The 15056-nt window shown below is 44.4% G+C and overlaps 1 protein-coding gene across 33 annotated transcripts in view; it reads left to right on the top strand.

The window, feature by feature from the left end:
• The window catches only part of Ncald (neurocalcin delta), a 426345-nt gene that overhangs the window by 334352 nt on the left and 76937 nt on the right, over positions 1–15056 (top strand). For 4 of the 33 annotated variants that reach the window (NM_001170867.1, NM_001359842.1, XM_030248644.1 and 1 more), the window contains one exon: positions 9889–9940. The exons of 27 other annotated variants lie outside the window; for them this stretch is intronic. The gene's annotated coding sequence lies outside the window, so the exon portion shown is untranslated. Of the gene's footprint in view, positions 1–9888; positions 9941–12235; positions 12339–14460; positions 14513–15056 lie in introns of those variants that run through there. 2 more of the 33 variants (NM_001359841.1, XM_030248655.1) reach the window with 2 other exon arrangements.

The raw sequence follows: 15056 nt of genomic DNA, 5'->3' as shown, positions 1-15056 counted from the left end.
TATTTTAGACAGCCATCTGAAATAGAACCAGCATTTGAAGGAGCATAGATAGACTGGCTCCACTCGATATATGCAGTCAGTAGGTTGATGATATAGTTATATTTTAGTTTGGAGAAATAATACATTGTTTGGACAGTAGGTTGACGATATAGTTATATTTTAGTTTGGTGAAAGAATACATTGTTTTTTGCTTCTGTTACTAGGCTCAGAATTGTGGGTTCTACATTTTGCTCTCGTTGGGTGAGAATTCTGAGAGCCTGTAGCCGCAGCAGTAAATGAATAACTGCTTGAATCAATTATTTTCCAAGCAGCTTTCAGTGAATGGACCTTTTGATCAGAGCTTCCGTTAGGACTGTCCACTGTCTGATGTGCTTGTACATACATGTATTTACTAAGACGTCTTCCAGTCATTTAACTGACCTCATGTTCTTGTAACCCAGACGCTACCACTTTCATGAGTCAACTGGTGTGTGACATTTCAATTGAGAATGGGGGGACCAGCTAGCACTGTCATTTAAAGGCATCTCTCGTGGTATACACTTGGTGCTTTAACTTTTCTTGTGTCGACTGTTATCTTCACTCTTTTTCTTGGTTCTCTCCCTGGTTTTAAATTCACAAGATGATTATGTACGACATCCTCATGCCCTCATGCATGAGACTGGATTCCAACAATCAAAACTGTGAGAGAGAGAGAGTCGGTGTTAGTGGCAAAATGTCGGTGATAAAAAGTTGGGAAAAGAGCCTCCCTGATGAAAATAAGAACTTTCAAAGCCTCGAGCCAAGGGTTTGGTTTTTTGTTTTTGTTTTGTTTTTTTTTTTTAAATAAGGAAAGGGGGCTGAGGAGCATCCCCCTGCAGCAGCGAGTCTGTGCTGCCTGCTATCAAGGTCAAGAGTGCTTCAGCCTCAGAAGATGCCAGCATGGAATGATTGACTCTAGAAACCTGGCTGCTGAATTATTAAAGGCTCTGGGTCTAGTTTCAGGAAGCCTTAACCCTTTCAGTGCCACGAGCACGTCTGGCCGTCTGGTGCTACCTGTGGACTCTTTTCCAGAATGATATCTGAAGTGCATAAAACAAAGTATGCTGTGTTGCAAAGGAAACTACTTTTCATGAAAATGTGTCTTTAAAAAAAGAAAAAGAAAAAGAGGCCATGAGTTTGAAAGAAAGCAGGGAGGGGAGAGGGGCAGGGGAAGGGGGGAGATTCAGAAGGTATTGGAGGGAGCAAAGAAAATGGGAGGGATAAAGTTATTATAGAATAATTTCAAAACATACAAAATAATAAAAAATAAAATATACTATCTTTTCATTATGACAGGATAATTGCTTTGTTCATATGTTATTAAGTCATATACCCTACCAGCAGGTGCAATAGCTACCACAGTAATGAGGCAGTGCTTCGCGTGAAGGCTGCTTTGAAATAGAGTTAGTCTAAGAATTGCAATATGAAATGCAAATATCTGCGATTTGTCTTGGCAACATCCCTGGCACTGTGGTTTGTGACCCACATTTTAGTGGAAAGAAATACTAAATTTCAGTTTGGGGTTGGTGGAAATAAAGATGACATTATTTAACCACCCAAGTTCTTGGGGTTCTTCTGGATTCTGTCTGCTCTGGAGGTAACTAATATGTGAGCTTGTGGGGCCAAAGGACATAGAACCCCCTGGACAAAGTCCATAACCTTATTTCAGTTCCACAGCATCTGATTTTATTCTTGGACCCTGAGAACTTCACAGTACACTCTAAATACTGGTGCAGACGGGGATGGCAAGATCCCTCAGCTGCTAAATCTGCAATTTACCTTTAATACCCCACCACCGCCACCCTTAACTCGTCTTCTGTTACCTGCACAAGGAACTCTTACCTGGGTAGATATGGGTTATGAGGAAAACACTATTGACAGGTCACTCAAGTTCAAACCGTGTGCCACAGAGGACCATAGCTGTTTACAAAGAGACCTTTATCCACACAGGGAAGATAAGTGGACGGTGCTTTCATGAAGCATGCTGGGAAAAGCAGACACTTCCCAGAAGAGCCAAACTGGATGCAAGACATAGCTAAGGCCAAGAAGGAGGTGTGAGTGTTATTGTGTAGTAGGAGGTGTGAGTGTCATTGTGTAGTGTCGGGTGTCAGAAAAGCTCTCATTCCCTACATTGTTTTGAATGAGAAGAAAATAGTGTTGACTTTCCTCTGTGAGATGAGGGAACTTTGCTGTCCATTAGCTGCTGTCACAGCCCTGTGTTTAGAGAGACCAAAGCCGCCCTTTCAATTACATGAGCTCCTACCATACTGGTGTAAAAGAATGGAGTTAAGATGGTTTTGCACAAGCTGTTGTTTAAACCAAATCCAAATCCCTTGCATTTGAAATGGAAGCTGAGTAATTTTTCGTGTGGTCTCAGAGGGATTACGAAAGAGGATGTTCTTAAATAGTTCTTGCTCTTTGGATTAGGAAAAACACCTGCTTGGAGCCTGAGTCTCTGTGGCAACCTGCAGAGAAACTTGGAGAAAGTCTAACATCCCCAGCTGTCCTCTGCTTCTTGATGGAGGTGCTGGAAACTTCGGCGCAGAAAGGAATGTGTCGTGATTTTTTACGAAGTCGACTTTTCTTTAAATGGCATCTTAGGATGGAAAGCAACTAGCAACAGCTTTACAAAATTCAACATTTTTTTATTGTTTCCATAAGAGATGCCATAAAAGTTAGTGTTTATTGAGACTTTTATACAGAAATTATATGATAAATATTAAGTCCACTGGTGCTACATTCTCCAGACCAATAGTTTCTCATCTCTGTGCTTAAATTTATAGCTTTTGTGAAATATATCTATAGATGCCATTAATGTCATGCTGAAATGGCTCAGTACTTAAGAGCATTTGCTGCTCTTCTAAAGGACCTCAGTTCCCAGAAACCACGTCAAAGGGCTCACAACTGCTTGTAAGTCCAGCTACAGGGGATCTGACAGCCTCTTCTGGCCTCCACAGGCACCTGTACACATGTAGCATACACTCACACAGGCACACACGAGTGCATAAATAGAAATGACAATTTTTTAATTAAATTATTCCATGGTAATCTAGAATGGAATAGACTCATGTCACGATAAAGTCCTATATTTGATTTGCAGGCAAGAAATTGCTAATATGAAAGATATTCCAGTTGTTGCTTTAATCGGATGCTTTTCCACAGTCAGTGAGCTCTGCTCAGCATTCCAGCAAAGCGAGGCCTGTACATCTTCCTTAAGCAGCTGTACTGGTTACTGTAGCTGTGACAAAAATACCCAACAATGGGAAGGATTTGGCCAGGCATGGTGGTGCATGCCTTTAATCCCAGTACTTGGGAGGCAGAGGCAGGTGGATGTCTGTGAATTTGTGGCCAGCATGGTCTACACAGTGAGTCCAGGATAGCCAGGGATACACAGAGAAACCTTATCTCAAAAACAAAACAAAACAAACAAACAAAAAAAACACCCACAAAATAAACACAAAACAAAACAAAGAAAGGTATTATTCTGGCTCACAGTTAAAGGTATGTGGTCCATCAGGGCACAGACAGGATGACCTCGGGACCACAAGGCAGTTGGTCACATTACATCCTCAGTCAGGAAGTAGACCCAGATGAATGCTGTTTCTCAGCTTGCTTCCTCCAATTTACTTAGTCCAGGGTCCTGGCTCATGCAATGGTGCCTTCCACAGTTAGGATGGATTTTTCTACCTCGAGTCACCCAATCTGGCAACTCCTTCACAAGTGTGCCCATAGACTTATCTGTCCCCTAGTTGATCCTAGATCCTGTCACTTGGACAATCAAAATTAACCATTACATCAAGGTAAACGTTTTAAATGTTGACCCTGAAATGTCTTTGTTTCTATTATATGTGTATTGGACATAAATGCCAAAGAGTATGACTGTATGCTAAGGAGACTTCCATAGACCACAATCAGTTCTGTGACCATCAAATTTACAGCATCTTGAAGGTACAATAACAGTGTTCCACAAAAGTAATGGCACCCCCTACCTTCCCATGTCACACCCTGGATCAGCTGCAGCAGGATCGGCCATTCTCACTCACTAGGTGGCTTCTGCAGCATCATATTACTTTAGGCATTTTGGGTCCCTCCTTACCGTGACCCTTGAATGGTGTCTACCATTGGAACATAGAACCGTAGTGGCTCTGAGTTCTTGACTGACCCTTCAGCCTTTGATACATTCAGTAAATCCTGAACACCTGTTATGTACCAATATTAGACTAGGCATGAGAAATACTATGTGGAAAAGAATAAGTCAGGTCCCCACCATTGACCACTTACAGTCTGGCTGTATAGGGAGCAAGAAACCAGGAGTCCTTCTCTCATGGATACACTGTACTGTAGTCAAGTAGCCTGGAAAACATTAGATTCTACTCCAGAATCAAACTTTAGAAGAGGCAGCTATTGAATACCTAGCAAAAAGAGCCATTTCTTTCCACCTGCTTGAATCAGAGATTCCAGGTGAGTATGTCAAGCCTGTGTTCCCAGTGGGCCAAAGGTTATCTGTCCCTCATTCAGAAGATAAGTAACCAAGAGAATAATTTACTCTTATGCCAATACTTGGGGTTATTCAAAAGATAGGACCCACATTACTCGTTAGAAGTAAACTTTACATTGGTACCCAAATATCTCCCATGTTTTCTGTGTTAACCACTAAGAATAAGCTCCCTGCTTCAGTAAGCAGACACAATGCTTTCTGTCTCCACTCACTCACAAATCTGGTTAGAGAAAAATGCTGCTTCACACAGGTGCCCAGGGACTCCAGCTCCTCCTAAGTTAGGCTGAGTGTAAGTCCTGTCTTTACCACTTTGTGTTGGTTCTTTTTTTACAAAAGCCACATTTTCTCATTTGGACAATACTAGTGCCTATCTCATGGGGTTTTGGAATCAACTCCCTCCAATAGTAATTGGCAGACACTAGGCACTCAATAGTTTGACCTGCTGTGAGTTGTTTAAGCCTCTGCCAGTGATGCCAACACCACCCAAGAGGCTGGACAAAGCATTTTCAGGGGTAGAGAAGGTATATCCCTGGTGTTATAATAATAGATAACTCTAAGGAAGCTGTATAGACTTCTGAGTTCTTTTCATAGTATCTATTTCTCCCTGAGCCATCCGGTTTTTTAGTGGAGGAAGCAGAGAGACAGAGAGCATAGCAAACTTCCCAGTATCACCAGAGTTTATGCGGAACCTGTAGTGTTTGGCTCCAAAGTCCTGGCTTTATTCACTATGCAGCTCTACCCATCCAGTTGGAATTTGCTAGATTCTCTCCTAGAAGTGCTGTGTCAGGTTGTGGCAGGTTATAATCTCCAAAAGTGGTCATGAAGTCCTAATCACTCCTGTGCATTCTTGTGAAATATCGTCGTTCTGTATCAAGAGACTGTTGTATCCCCTTCCAACGCAAAGGAGCTTGTGATTGGCCCAACTAAGAGACTGTAGTGAGATGATGCTACACAAAATTCAAGGGGATATCATTAAAAGATACAATTTCCCCTTTCTCTACAGCTCTCTTATTTATTTATCTCATATGTTATATTCACCCCTGGAGCCCAGCTTCCATGTGTGAAGAAGCCCAGACATATGGAGAGGCCATATATAGTTGTTTCAGCTGATGGTCCCAGCCAACATCCAGCACCAACTGTCAAATATGTGAATGACGGAGTCTGAAGATGACTCCAGTGCCCTGCCATGGGGTCTTTCTCCCCTGTCCTTATGCCGGGCTGATAAGTTATTCTCTCTGAGCCTTTCCCCACAGTTGCCTTAAGCCCAAAAGCTTTGGGTTAATATTTTAGGTTGTCTGAGTAAACAGTATACAGAAGATAATGGTGCAATGTGTATGTGGAGGCTTCGACTTTAGAAACATATAGGTTAAAGGGCTTTTGTGCTTTTATACAAGTATATAGCCTAACCTGAAATAATTTCGGAGGAAAAGTGTCTTTCAGTCAACTTATGAATGGGCATAGCTTGGTCTGTGAGGAGCTTACCAAGCAAGCCTTAGGACCTGAGCTCAGATTCCCAAAATCCACTTAAAAGGCCAGATGTAGTTGTACACTTCTATTGGTCAGGGTGGAATGGGGTGGAGTAGGAGATGGGCCAATCCTTGGGGGAATCACTGAACAGCCAGTCTAGCTAGAATGGTGAGCTCTAGGTCCCAGTGCGAGACCTTGTCTCAAAAACCTAAGGTGGAAAAGCAACTGAGGAAGGAATCCTGACATCAGCCTCTGGTCTTCTGTGCCTGTTCAAACAAGTACAACACACACACACACACACACACACACACACACACACACACACATACACACACACAAACACATAAGCACGAGTGAGCTCTAAGACACATCCTGCTTATACATTTGGAAGAGCAGCCTATACACCGAATTGTTGCTGGGTTTGCAAATGATCAGCTTTGCCCCAGTGAAGCCTCACTCACAGCCTCCTGCCTGCCGTCCCTCCCTGTGGAGGCTGTGTGCACGGCCATGTTTGTACTCTCTTCCTCGTCCTCTTTGTCCCTTTTCTTTCCCACACACGTACATTCTGTCTAACCTGCTGCCTGATGTCTCCTTGACACTCCCTCTTGGCCCATTCCCAATGCTTCGGGAACCATTTTTTCACTCCAATGGTAAAACTAGGGAAATCCCTAGGTGGGGTAATATTTAGCTCACTCAGCAGCCCGTTTTCCTCTTAAACAAGCTGCCAAAATGGCAAATGTCCTGCTGGCTTGTGGCTTCTTGTGCCAGTCAAACAGAGCACTAGAATCCTCAGAAACACCGTCCTTTTGCATTCACTCAGAGGCAACTCTGTGCCTTGTGCTGGCAAGAGATCAATGCAGCCAAAGGTCTTGTTTGTGTAAACTTTACCCCGTCCTGCTGGTCTCCATTTCCCCCTGAGAAGCTGCTCGTTCCTATATCATCTGCCATTTGTTACGTTCACACAGTCGGGCACCTATGAAAATCCTTCTGCCTGTGGACTGCTGAGCATCTTCCAGTTGCCCCTTATTCTCTCTGAGAGACACTGGGCTGGTGTGATCCATACACCGTGGCTTGTCAGCAGTCAGGATGTGGCCCATCTTGACCAGGAGGCTGTTAGCTGCTCTGTCCGTAGCTGTCAATATGATTTCTTTATCAAAGACACAAAAGGAACCCACTGCGTGGGGTGCTGCTAGGACCAGGCACTCTCTGCAAAGTGTACACTTGGTTAGGGAAGCTAGAACAGCACCCAAAACCAAGGACAGCTCTCTGTCATCCATCCTGATTAAACGTCTACAGCCTGATAACATGCCAGAAAGTGCTCGTTACGTTCTAAGTATTGGGATCACTTTGAGCAGGAAATGAGCTTTGAATCTTAAAAGGAAAATGTTTGACTCGATCATTGGATGTCAGGTGATGATCCATGAGTGACATTATGACTTTATCTATTTAATATTATGACATGTAAGAGTATCCACCCATCTGGAATCAAGAAATTGCTTAAAAAGCCTAAAGACATGTAATTTGTAAGGGAAGTCTACAGAGGCTCTGAAATGTTTCCATTTAAACTGGATTTGGTCAGATAAGATGCAGGAGGCTAGTGGAAAGTCAGAGACACTGAGGTGGCTCATGTGTGAACAGGGTTATGATATTTCAGTGATCTCTCTCCTTTTGCTCCATTCGAGTTGTGTTTACACAATTATAATTAATAACCCTAGTGAAATCCTGGACCTAGTGAAAAACCATTGTCTCGTGTGGTGGAGAGTTGCCCCCAGTGGCTCATATAGTTGAATGTTTTTTAGGAAGGTGTGGCCTTGCTGGAAATAGTGTGCTCCTGGGGGTGGGTTTTAAGGTTTCAAAATCCCAGTCTCAAGCCCTCTCTGCCTGCTGCCTGTGGATGCAGATGTCAGCTCTCAGCTACTGCTCCAGTGCCTGCTTGCCTGTCACTGTGCTCCACTCTGATGGTCATGGGCTCACACTCTGAGACTTAAGCGAGACCCCCAATTAAATGCTTCCTGTTATAAGTTGCCTTGGTTATGGTGTCTCTTCACAGCAATAGAAGAGCAACTAAGCTACCCCATCACTCTGAGGGAAAAAAAATCTTTGACTCAATTCACCAGTGAGAAATTGAACTGTTTGGTCAAGTCTTAGTAGTAAGCCTTTATATCTATCTTTCATAATATTTAACATTTTTGAACATTGGTCATCTATATTGTCTTTAGCCAGAATACAGCATTCTTAAGAGAAAGTTATCACAACTCACACATGGAAAAAAATATGCACAACTTGTGTATGTAATATAAGGCATAATGGAATCCTTGTGTAGCCAGCAGAAGCCCTTGCTAGTCGGTCTATTCAAGAGCAAGGCTGGACGTTCTGATTGACAATGGCTTAGCCGCAGCAGCGTGTTACAGATGCATGCTGTCATCTGGAGTCCTAGCATAATGGAAATTGAATTAGCAATGTTATTTCAGTTCTCCAATTACCTAGTGTCTTACAACAGTTGGAGACAGTTAGCTTGGCTCTGATGATAGGGGAAAGCCTTTTGCAAAATGTCGTTGACCAAAGCTGCTGGTAACAGGAATGCATACAAGTGATCATACCCATGTCCCAGGGGCTCTGTCCCTCTGCTGTTCCTCCCAGGAAGGAGCCGCCTGGGAACCTTAGCAAGCTGGGAGCTCCCCTATCGGTTGATTTGCCAGCAGTGACCTGAAATGGCCATTTGCCCTCAGGGCCATTCTCTTTCTAGAGGGCTTGGCCAAAATATAAGTGGAAGCTACAGTTTTCTTCCAAGTACTTTTTCTGATATATTGAGATGTTTCACAGAATGGAAGCCACTTCGGAATGGTGGAGTCCAAACTGCTGTTTAAAAGAAACTTCAAATGTGTTGGGCTTATTCTCAGACTATTTCCACTTTATGACACTCAGAAGGAGGCCTTCTCCCTCCCGGACTCTAAGCAGCCCACAGATGCGTATCAATGCCATTCTTGAGTTCACCAAGAGGCTGGGACTTGGCCCCTCCCCACGCTGCCTTGGAAGATCACCAGTCACTGTCATTTTAATTTCAGTGTGTCGGGAGGCGGGTTGGAAGTTGGGTCATCAGGCAGCTTTCTTCTTGTGTACCACCTCTACAATGCTGTGGGCACCATTTTTATAACATCCTTTGGCTTGCCATCTGCGCACTGAAATCCGCATACCTGAGAAGTTGTTCTGCCCCCGTGTGATTCTCAAACCATGTCATTGGCCTTTGTACTCCTTAGTTCTAACTGTTCACTTGATGCAAACTAGAGTCACCCTCCAAGAAAGTTTCAGTCAGAGATCATCTGTATCAGGATTGTTCATGGCCCTGTCTGTGGGAGATTTTCTTAACTAGGTTCATTGATGTGGGGAAACCCTGCCTGAAAGTGCTCAACCCCATTCCCTGACTCGGGGTTGACAGTATGAAGGAGGAATGGAGCTGAGCACGCTCATGTGTGCTCTCTCTGCTCTTGACTGGCAGTGACTGGCTGCTTCCAGCTCCTGCCTGGACCCCCACAGCGATGGTCTATGACTTAGAATCTAAATTGAATAAAATGTTTCTAATTTAATTTTGTCAGAGTATTTTTATCATAGTAACAAGAAAGGAAACTAAGGCAGGCTTCAATTAATATTCTTTTTACCAAGCCTCCTGGATTACTTTTGAATTTATCCAGTCGCCTAGGATCTTTTTCCCATGGCAAATGGATTATTTCCATTCTCTCCAGGTCTACCCCTCTCTTAAAATCATTTTCAATCTTGCTATGGTATATTTATAAGTATTTTTTTAGTGGCAAAAGGACTACGATCTTCAATTCCCCCTATAATTGAAAATGTATTCAGAATAAGTTCCATCATGGATCTGTGACCTTCGTTCTGTCATCTTCTTGCAGCTAAAAAGGCAAAGGGGAACCTGACTGCGTTTTCATCCTGCTGCCTTTAGAGGTGGGTTTTAGGATTTTCCTTATTATATTGCTGATCATAAACTTCACTAGAAAGGGTCCAGCTATGTCATTTGTTTGTCTTTCATGTTTTCTTCTCAGGCTTTTAGAATCCCGGTTGACTCGGGGTCCTTTGGTGGAACATTCCTGTGTGGCCTTCTCTCTGTTCTCCTCATGCACCTTTGACTCTCCACTGCATTCCTGCTTGTCTCTGTTTTCTCCACCCCTTTTTACACAGATTCAAAGGTTTCCCTGGTTTTGTCCTTTGGGTCACAGATTCACTTTTGTGTCATTAACTGCAACTATTTAATTTTCCCACTGAGTCTGATTATTTTGTTAATTACTTATTGTTTTATGTGTATGAGTGGTTTTGCTTAAAATGTACAGATGTGTAACATGTGTGTTCCTGATGCCCACAAAGGCCAGAAGAAGGTGTCAGATCCCCTGGAACTAACTGAAGTTTCAGGTGGCTGTGAGTCACCCTGTGGGTACTGGAAATCGAACCTGGATCCTCTGGAAGAGCAGCCAGTGTTCTCAACATGGAGCAATCGCTCCAGCCCCAGATTTCTTCAAGGCCTGAGAATGTCTGACTTGCCCAGCCAAATGAATAAAGAGTCGTGTTGACTGATGAAGGAAGCCGCAGCTTTCCTGGGTAGTTTGTAGGAAGCTCATCATGGAAGCCAGAGCCCAGAGTTGCTCATGGAAGCACATGTGTGAGACACGGGTGAGTCATGAGAAGCTCATGACAGTCCCAACTGCCAACATGAAGAATGCTCTGCTCTAGCAGTAAAGTGCCTCCGTGGCCCCTTCTGGGCAGTGTGGAGTGCGGTGGAAGGAGGTGGGACCCAGCATTCTGCAGAGCCCTTTTAAAAGCTACCTTTAATGCCCTTCTTGTAAACTTAGGCTTAAATTTCTGGAGGAATGAGGAGCGCTCACCTCTTTAGCAGCTCACTCTGAAATCTGTTTTATGTCATCATTTTTTATTGGCCTGGTCCAATAACAGCTGTTTGATATTTTCCATAAATTCCCAGAAAGCCTTTGTATTTCTACTATGGCAACCTTTCCAGCTGCCCACCCTCTTTTACACATCTTCTTTCTCACACGTCTTTATTTACAGGAGGCATAAGCTCTTGTATTTTTAAGTGAGAGTCTATGGGCATCCAGGATGGTTGGTTGGCCCCGGGTATTGGCTCATAGCTGGCATGGGGCCAGGGCGCACGACTTACTTTCTGTGGAGCAGTTCTTTCCTTTATCATTACAGACATCACTTCTGGCCCTGTTGGCTGCATTACAAATACGGGCCATTTTATAAAGAGAGCAAACTGAAAGACAATGGACTGAGGAGGACTCCGAGAAGCTGCCCCAACTAAGTCCTCCCCATCCTTCCTTCCAGCACTTCTCTTGGGCCTCCTCCTATGCCTCAGCTCTGTACAATACAGACCGTGGTTACATGACTAATCAAACAGTTGTGCAGTGGCAAGTCTGTCATCTTTGGTTAAAACCTGAAGGTCCCTGTGGTAATCATGGAGCCTCCATAGGGCTATGGTGAGGAGCATAACAGATGAGAAGCTAAATGAAGGGACAAAGAAATGAGTGAGCTTTATGTTGGCCTTGCAAACGGGTACATTGTCTTTCCTTGCTGAGATGGGCCCTGGAACCCTTGACAGGCAGGCGAGGCTCTGGGGTTGGGTATTCAATACATAGGGGATAATTTGGTGAAGGCACATAGGCATGCTGGATCACCGTTGGTTGTTTGGGGGGGGGGGGGGGGATTGGAACTTGTTCACAGAGAGCTGTCAATTACCACTTCATCCAAACAAAACACCTTATTCTGTTGTGCCTCTGTGTGCTTAGACCTTCTTCAATTATTACCAGTGTGGGAGCACAGCCTGAGAGCATAGCCTGGGAGCACAGCCTGGGAGCACAGCCTGGGAGCATAGCCTGGGAGCACAGTCTGGGAGCACAGCCTGGGAGCACAGCCTGAGAGCACAGCCTGTGAGCTCAGTCTGGGAGCACAGCGTGGGAGTACAGCCTGGGAGCTCAGTCTGGGAGCACAGCCTGGGAGCACAACCTGGGAGCACAGCCTGGGAGCTCAGTCTGGGAGCACAGCCTAGGAGCACAGCCTGGGAGCTCAGTCTGGGAGCACAGGTATTGGTAGAGCCGTCATCGGCACTTCAGCTCTATAGGCATCAGTAAAGCCTTCTTTGTGGCTATTTAAAGCCTATGCCAGCTTTCTTTGCACGTTTTCATTAAGGGATCTGCTTGCAGCATTAGTTACTGTGACCCCATCTCTTCACAGGAGCGCTTCAAAGCCACATAGAGCTTAGAAGGGGCCTTCAAGCCACCCTCGGCTTCTGATGCCTGCTGGGAAATGTTGGACTGTGAAGGCCCTCTAGTGTGAGGTACCGCTACTGGAAGAGTTATTTTGTTTCCTTGTTCAGAAGTTTCTCTGTTATTCTAAAAGTCTTCTCAGAGATCTTTGCCTACAATTTCCAATAACTTCATTCAAAGCAAAGCAAAGCAAAACAAAACACTACTAGTTATCAGAAATTAGTGGGCTCTAGCTTCTTGGTTAGTCAAAAATAATCTTTTGATTTTTGAGATGTGTGTTATTTTATGCATGAAGTAGGAGCTCAATAAATATGTATGAAGTGTGTGGAAACAAGATTAAAGGAGAGGGTGAGGTCCCCTGAAGCAGACCTGAGCAGCTCTTTTTGTAGAAGCGATTCAGGATGAGGTAGGGCTCTGCTGTTCTCCTTAGTACCTGCTTTCCTTTCTACCATGTCCTGCACACACCTGCCATCTTTTACTTTTGAGACTGATTTACTCCAGGATTTGGAAGGTCTCAAAAGACAAGTAGGATCCTTTTATCTGCCCGTGCACAGGATTGTCTGGGGTCTATGTTTCCCTTCTTACCCATTCCAAGGGCCGATTATCGCTTCCCAGCTTTTTAAGAGGGAAGCTGCAAAACCCATTGGCAATGTGAAGTTAGCTGTACAACACTGTGAAATGGGATATTCCCAGTTGTGTGACTCTGAAACTATCTTGGTGAGGTGCCAGGCTAGCCTAATAGGAAATGAGGTCTGGAGATGCTAACAGTATGACATCTCCAGCATCAAGGGATGTGCTCCCAGAGGCCCTTGAAGCAGTCTGGGTTAAGTCTGGAGGAAAGAAAGATGTAGAGGTCCTCAAATTACTGCATCTCCACTGAATCCCAACTACTGGGTCAGTGAGGAGTGCCAGCCTGAGGTGACCCAAGAGTCCTTGGTTGGATCTTCCCAGGAGCCTTAGAGAAGAACTACAGCGTCTACCTACAGGCCCTCTCTGGGCTGGAGGTGATTCCTGAGTTGAATTCAGAATTTTTGGACCAGAATCTATAGATTAGGGTATGAAATTCACCTCTTTCTAAAACTTCCCCAGTGGTTCTTAATTCATACCAAGGAAACCTGGAGAGCTACCTGCACTTCCTCACCTCCTCAAGTCTGTAAGGATACGGACTACAAAGAGCTCACAAGCATCTGGCGCTTCAAAAGCTCACAGCTGCTCAGCACACAACAGAAGGGTGCAGGTCCTGCACTATCTGCTGTAAGCATCAAGGTACATCTTGTCTTTAGGAGAGTAAATTATGAAGTCACAATCCCAACACCAAACCAATATGGTGGACCATGTAGCATCATTGCAAACTGTTGTGGACATAGATCACTGGTTCCAAGGAGACACCTTACCTCTCCAGGTCCTTGCAATCAGAATCAACTCTGAGCAAGTAACCTCTTCTCAGCACGGCTCATGCAGATCCCTCAGTGTGAATAGCCAACTAAAGATTAAGGCTGTCGGACTTCAGTATCTGGCCACCTAAGTGGGCCATAACGCTTAGGGAACATACTGCCTTTGTCGTCTTAGGAAGCCTGGGGGGAGAATTCAGCTTATAGAAGAGACACAGTGTTGAGCGGCGGCTGACCTACAGGCTGGCCACAGAGGCATGGAGGATGAGGCGTCACAGGAGAGAGGCACCTTTCCATAATGCACAAGTTACTGTGAGAATTTCAAAACTTAGTTCACATTTCCCCGCTGACCTTTTCAGACTTATTCCTTTGTCTTATATTAATTTCCCCCTTCTCCTCCAAGAGCAAGTTACAGAACATGAAGGAAGGTTTTATTCCCGAACTTCATAAAGTAAAAGTGTGCTTTGTTCTGCTATTTCTTTAATGTAGACACCACATCTAAGTCCGGGTACACCTGTTCCTAGGGAGTGATCGGCTAACTAGAGAGTTTCGGCTTCATGGATGTGTACCAAACAAACTTCAGACTGTTACACAGGGGCTGGTGAGACAGGCTGGCAGGAAAAGGCACTCACCACTTAGCATAGCTTCCTGACTTAGTCCCCGGGACCTGTGTGGTACAGGGAGAAGAGTAGCTCCTGGGAATCACTCTGATTTCTGTGTGCACACTGTGTGTGCCTCTCCTCCCATACACAAATCAACAAATATAGCTTTTTATTTAGACTCTATGATTTCTGTTTTGTTTTTTAAGGTGTTGCGTGGGTGTACAGAGGATGGCAGAGTCTCCATGGTGATGGGTGAGTGTAAGATGCTCCGTGAGTCACTGCACTCCACTCCAGCGCTATAGAAAATCATTGGGGGTAGCTTGGCAATGATTAAGAGGAAATTATTCAAATTCCTTTCCTTGCCATTGTGTTTCCACTGTGCCTAAGCAATATCCCATGACCATCAAAATTAGTCATGTCTTGCCACCACTGTGGTAACCAGCATCAAACTCTTATTGCTAGATGAGAGAACCAAGGGAATTGACTTCATCCCAAGAGCATGCAGTAAAGAGTCAAACCCATGATTCTTTTTTTTTCTTCATTATTCTTTTTTTTAATTAGATATTTTCTTTATTTACATTTCAAATGTTATCCCCTTTCCTAGTTTCCCCTCCAAAAATCCCCTATCCCATCCCCCCTCCCCCTGCTTCCCAACCCACCCACTCCTGCTTCCTGGCCTAGGCATTCCCCTATACTGGGGCATAGAACCTTCACAGGATCAAGAGCCTCTCCTCCCATTGATGACTGACTAGGCTATCCTCTGCTACATATGCAGCTAGAGCCATGAGTCCCACCA

Source organism: Mus musculus, chromosome 15 (assembly GCF_000001635.26).
Source record: "Mus musculus strain C57BL/6J chromosome 15, GRCm38.p6 C57BL/6J".
Taxonomy (NCBI): domain Eukaryota; kingdom Metazoa; phylum Chordata; class Mammalia; order Rodentia; family Muridae; genus Mus; species Mus musculus.
This window is presented reverse-complemented; position numbering and strand designations above follow the sequence as displayed.